Genomic DNA, 6,000 nt, shown 5'->3' on the forward strand with positions numbered 1-6,000 from the left:
CACCCTGGGAAATGACTGTGGTGCAGAAACCAAAAGCCCTGATTAATCATGCTTCTTGAAGGCCAGGAGCTCCCTCTAGAGTTTTGTCTAAGCAGTAAAAGAAGGAATCTCAGAAGGCTGGACACAAGCAGGGCACTGACCACTGAGGGGAGGCCTGGAAGCCCTGGGGCCTCCCATTCATCCCTACTCTTAATTCCTAAAGCCCTTACTCATTATCGGTGTCTCCGGCGCATCACCCCCAATCCTTCTTCTCTCAGAATGTCCTTGGGAGAGCAACAACGGTTTTTGGCTCTGTCCCCGGCACACCCAGTGCAGTGTCTGGGCTGGCACATCCATGCTGACTGATGCCACCTTCTTCCAACTTCCAACTCTCTTGGGGGCTGGGGACCCACCTTGCCCTCACTCGGAGCTAGGCACAGAGAAAGGGCCCTACAAACCTTTGAAATCTACAGCTAGACAGACGGACAGACCAAGGGGCGGGATGGCCAGGGGACCAGGGGCTCTATGTCCAGCACCCCCTTCCTGGCCCCCACCAAATTCTCGTTTATACAGAATCGTTCCTCATACCTGTATTAGCTAAGCCCAAGAAAGAGGGGCCTTGCCCTCCTCCTTCAGTTTACTTTTTAAAAAGAGTTTATTTTTCTGTCAAATCCTAAAGATACATGTGGGGGCAATGAGTGTTGAAGAATTTACCCTAGAACCTTACTGACAGCCTGCTGACACCTGAAAACCCTCTTCAACATCTTAAAAAGGACTGCCTTCTCATTCATTCCTATGAGAAGGCAAGCCCTTGGAGGGCAGGGCACAGAAGAGGCAACCTGGTACAGGAAGGCATAGGGGGATGACGAGGCCTGGTTTGGGACCCAGCGGATAGAGCGCACTGGGCCTGGAGTCAGGAACACTCAAGTTCAAATGCAGTCACAGATACTAACTGCATGACCCTGACCAAGTCACTTCACCTCTATTTGTCTCAGTTTCCTTAACTGTAAAATGGGATGCATAACAACGTATTCCCCGAAGTTATTGTGAGAACCCAACGAAAGAACAGTTATGAAGCCCTCAGCACAGCTTGCCAAAGCCTCCATTTTTTCATTTCCCAAGGAGGAATATGACACTTGGATCCCTGAACCACTCAGGGCTGCTTCCCAGGGAGGAAGTGCTCCTTCAAGGCCATCCAGAGTTCTAAGCAGGACCTGAATGCCACAGGCCTGTAGACTTCCACTAACCTCTAAGTGAAATTTAGGTTTTCCTTCCTTTACAAGTTTTCCTTCAAAAACAAACAAATCAAACAAATCCTAATTCTGAAAGGGGTTCATCAAACGGCTGGAGGAGCTCACGACACACCGGGAGGTCTAAGAAGCCCTGCCCCCCGGAGGGCCTGCAAGTCACACTGAGACAAAGCCCTCTCCAGCCACAAAAGCCAAGTCTACTTTTGTTTTGTTTGATCTCCCTGGAATGCTACATAGCAGTAAGCAAATGGGGGGAAAAATCGATGAAAAAAGCCTCCTGCAACAAATGTCAACCCTGCTCCTATGTCAGCGTCAAGCTTTCGGAGGGAGTCGTTGTCGGGGCCAGAAAACTGTCACACTCTGGCCCCCCCACCCAGGATATCTTCTCTGGAGAAGGGGAGGGGAGAATGAGACTCATAACCCATACCGTACACCTCCATCACTGGTCCGCTCATCAGTCACAGCCAGGAGGGTAAAAAGGAATCTCTGGGAAAACACAAAACACCTCTGAAACCGTGAAAAGTGAAGCAAAGTCCATCTAACTAGATCCCAAGCACAAAAGATGAATGACTTAAAAAATCTCAAAGCTGCAAAGGGCAACAAAATTCTTCTGGATGGAAGAGAGTGTTTTCATTCAAAGATTTTGTCTGACACACGAGTTCTCTGACAACGTTTCATCTGATCTCTTTATGAAACCTTTCCTGGTCTAGCCCAGCTGGACCACCAGCCATGCTCCAATCTCAATGCCCTGTCTCAGGGGAAGCTGGGTTTTGGGTCAGAAACCTCGTCTTCCTCCCAGATTCCCAAAGGTACCACCTATGAACCACACGGCAGTACCTAAATATCAAGTAAGCTCCCTGTGGGCGGGGCCCACGGCATCTTTGTCCCAGTAGCCCCAGAGCCAACAGAATGTCTTGTGCATAACAGGCACTTAATGCATGTTTCTGAAGTTGAATTCATCTCCTGCACTCATCAGTTTTAAGAAGACACATTCCAAATAATTACAATGTGGACACCTAAATGCCAACCTTCTCATTAGTGAGGAGGGCACATGTTTTTTATTCAGGTAAGGTTTACCCAGCCTCTGACCCTCAGGTGCCTGAGGGAACTCCCTCCAACTTGTGAGTTACGAAGGTCTGGAGCCACTCCAGCCAAGGAAGCACTCCCCCACCCCCATCTCAGCGGTCCCTCAGCCTTTAAGGTTGGTTGATTTTCTTTAGTGAACACCTACACAGAAATTGGTTTTCCCCCCACAAATGACGCTTTTTCATCCCAAATGCTTTATAATTGGTAAACTTTTCTGTCTGGCAGTTTTCCTCCTAAGCATCGAAGCTCTTTCTGGCTAGCTTGGTCCAAGGCACCCAGTAAATCAGAACTTCTGACACAGCCACAGCAGAGTTCGCCAGCCCCTGGTCAGCCTGGTTCAAACTGGTAGATCGCATTCTTTCCTAGTGAGGTTAATGCAAACTAGGGCCTTGTTTATGGGCAGAGAAGCCAATGAGCCGCGGAGGCTGCACCTTGCTTCCTTCCTTCCCTACTGAGGGCCGGCACAGGACCACTGCTCTGGGTCAGGAGAAGCCTCCCTCGACAACGGGAGGCAGCTTGGGAAGCAGCCGCAGCTGGGGCTCTGCACAGAGCTCTGAGGTGCAGCGTGATGGCCCCAGCCTGCTGAGGACCACAGCAAGTCCACAGCCCTGACGACAGGAGGGGTCAGGCAAGGAGGCCTTTCACAAACTCTGATAAGGCTACCTTAGTAACAAAGTGCATTCCAGAGCAAGCAAACAGTACAAGGGAAGGTCATCTGGTCCCCGTTCTGCCCCGGGCAAGTTCTGGGTCAAATACCAGGGTTCCAGGTGGTGTGGTCAGTTTTTCTCCTACGTCCCCAAAACAAGGTGTGCCTCTACACACCCATTCAGTGACTGCACGGGGCCCCAGGACACCCCAGCCCAGGTGAGAGGGACCGGAAAGGTCTTCCAGATGCCCACTGGCACCCAAATTTGGAAGCCAGGGCCCTTCCAGTTTTCTTCCATTTCAACCACACTGACTAGCCAGTAGAGTAACTGAACCTCTATCAGCCCACACCAGCTCCTGGGCCTAGCCAAATAAGGACACACTTCAATTATCTCTCATCTAGTCTGAAGGCTTCAAACCCAACTCTGTGGTTTTAGATGAAACGGCAGAGAAAAAACACCACAGCCCACCTAAGAGATGGCCACAGGTGACTATCCCTTAGGTGTCGATGCTCCATGAGGCGGTCACAGCCATAGGGGCCCCACCGGGCCCTCCCAAACTGGCAGCAGAACAGCAGGGGACGAGTCATCTTGAAAAGAAGCCATTTCCCCAAGCTGCAGGGGAGGTCCCAGAGCACAGCAGGGACTAACACCAGAGACCACCAGCTCCTTGGCCACTCCGGCCCTGCCCACCACAGCTCCAGGGTGAGATGTGAGGAGGACTGGAGATCTCACAGAACCCACAAAAAGTAAGGGGAGCCCAGGGGAAAAGGGGGGATCCATACTGCTGACAACACCAGGAGCCTTGAAAAATACACTGCAGCAAGAAAGCCTCCGTGTCCATGGGGAGATGCCGGCACATATACTCAAAAACCTGAGAATGAGTATAAATGCAATACCAACGGTTTCTATAGGTGACCACACCAACAGGTTTTTCCTGCCTGTTCTATAGTGTTTGGCAAGCATCACAGCGAAACGTTCAAAGATTCTGCTCTTTGTTTAGCTGTGTTCACTAAGGAGAGCAAGAGATGGAACAACAGGAGACTCCCAGAGTGTATCTTCCTAAAACTAAACATAATGAATGCTTTAAAAATTAGATTATTCAGTTTAAATGAAAAGAACACTAAAAGGAAGGCTAACTTCAAGTGGAAAACCAGGAATGGTCCAGGGCACAGAAACAGACTGCCTCCCTTTCTGCAGAGGTGGGGAACTACCAGAGCAGAATACTGCATACACTGGGAGTTTCTGCTTGTTTGTCTTTGTCACTAGGGAGGGTTTGATTTGGAGGAAGGACCGTATCCAGAGATGCCTGGGACAAAAAGGCGCCCACAGCTTTCTTTGGAAGATGATATTCATCTACCTCATTGCGAAGGTGGGCCTGCTCCAGCAGCCTAACACAACCGCTTAGCTACAGAAGGAAGCCAGGAAGCACGTGGGCTTGGCCAGCTTCAGGGGTCAGAGTCTATGCCATGACGAAAACCTGAGCAGCTTCCTGCCCGGGGCCCAGAAGCGCCTCAACTGCAGCCATCCCACCTGGCAGTGCCCGGCTGAGAGAAGGGAGGCTGCAGAGGGGAGAGAAACAAAGGGGAGCGAGCACTCACTCATCCTCTTCTCCCTGGTCCTGGACTTCATTTCCCACACTTTTCTTCACCTTCCCGACCATAGGTAAGAGCAGGATCTGAAAAACAGAAGCCGCCTGTCAGCGGGTGGCTCAGGAACCAGGAGTCCCCCCAAGGATCCCCCTTGTCCTTTGGGGGGGCAGTCTCCTCCCTAGCCTGGGCTGCCGGTGGCCCAGCCTCAGCACCTCCTTGACGTTTGGGATGGGAATGCAGCCCAACACCGTGCAGGGCTCAGGTCCCGGGTACTGACCGCTTACCGCAGGCACTGACCAGTGCGGAGTGGGCACAATGACTGCTAAAGGTCACTTCGATCGGTGTCTGCCGAGGGCCAGAGTCAGGGCCACTGCGGACCCCCCTCACTCTCTTCTCCCCAAACCCCCATTTGTCTGGACTTCTGCCGAACCGGCCCAGCGCTGGCGCCGGTGTCACCGGGCTCCTCCCGGAGGACAGGACTTGGGGGAGCACTTCTTCCACACACCTGTGCCCCGCCAGCCCTCGGGACGCCCGCAAACCCCCCTTGGGGGCTGGTCTCCCCTCAGGCACGGAGCTGGAGTTGGTCTGTTTGCGGGCCGGCCGGGCCTCCGGGAGTAGGAGCGGCGGGTCCGGCTGGCCCAAGGGGGGCTCTGCCCGGTCCGGAGGGCGTGCTCGGCCGCTTGCCCGCCTCCCATTCATCCCCGCGCCCGGGCGCGGCGGGGGCACGCTCGCTCGCACGCACCGGCCATCACAAGGGAGCCGCCGGCCTGGCCGGAGGGAACCCCCCCCACCGCGAGAGACCGGACAAGTTGGCCGAGCCCCGGTCCGGCAGTGCCCGGCGGGGCGCTCCGCGGGGTCACGGCCCCCCCCAAGGCGGGCGCCCCTCCCGCGGCCCGGGGCAGCTGTCAAGGCGCGGGGCCGCGTGGCGGCCGGGCCGGGCCGGGCCGGGTCGGGGCCTCGGCCGCAGACAATGGGGGCCCCGGGCGCCGGGGGCGGGCGCTTCCTGGCCCGGAGCCCAGGGGGGGCCGCCCCCCAGGACCCCGCCGTGACTCCCCCTCCTCCCCCCCTCCCCCCAGCTCCCACTCACCTCCTCGGCTCTCCCGGCCCCGGCCTCGGCCCGGCGGCCCGGCTGCAGGAGGCGGAGGCGGAGGAGGAGCAGCCGGATCCGGATCCCGGTCCCCATTCATTAGCGGCCGCTTTGTCTCGGCCCCCTCCCCCTCCCCCTCCCCGCTCCCTCCCTCCCTCCCTCCTCCTCCTCCTCCTCCTCCTCCTCCTCCTCCCCCGCCCCTCCCCTCCCCTCCCGCTCCGCTCCCACCGCGCGCGGGGCGCCCGCGGCTCCAGATCCGGCGGCCAACCACGGTGGGGGAGGGCGGGGGAGGAGGGAGTCAGGGAGCGCGCACGCCCTGGCACGTCTGGCGGGGGGAGGGGGAAGGAGCCGGCCGGCGGCGG

General features: G+C 56.2%; 1 protein-coding gene across 2 annotated transcripts in view; it reads right to left on the reverse strand.

The window, feature by feature from the left end:
* ZBED4 (zinc finger BED-type containing 4) overlaps positions 1-5,778 on the reverse strand; it is a 34,130-nt gene extending 28,352 nt beyond the window's left edge. For both annotated transcript variants that reach the window (XR_006353230.1, XM_043966166.1), the window contains exons 1-2: positions 5,639-5,778; positions 4,561-4,637 (exon numbers count right to left, since the gene is read on the reverse strand). The gene's annotated coding sequence lies outside the window, so the exon portion shown is untranslated. The remainder of the gene's footprint in view (positions 1-4,560; positions 4,638-5,638) is intronic.
* Between the last annotated feature and the right edge of the window lie 222 nt (positions 5,779-6,000).

This window comes from Dromiciops gliroides, chromosome 5 (assembly GCF_019393635.1).
Source record: "Dromiciops gliroides isolate mDroGli1 chromosome 5, mDroGli1.pri, whole genome shotgun sequence".
In the NCBI taxonomy this organism is placed as follows: Eukaryota; Metazoa; Chordata; class Mammalia; order Microbiotheria; family Microbiotheriidae; genus Dromiciops; species Dromiciops gliroides.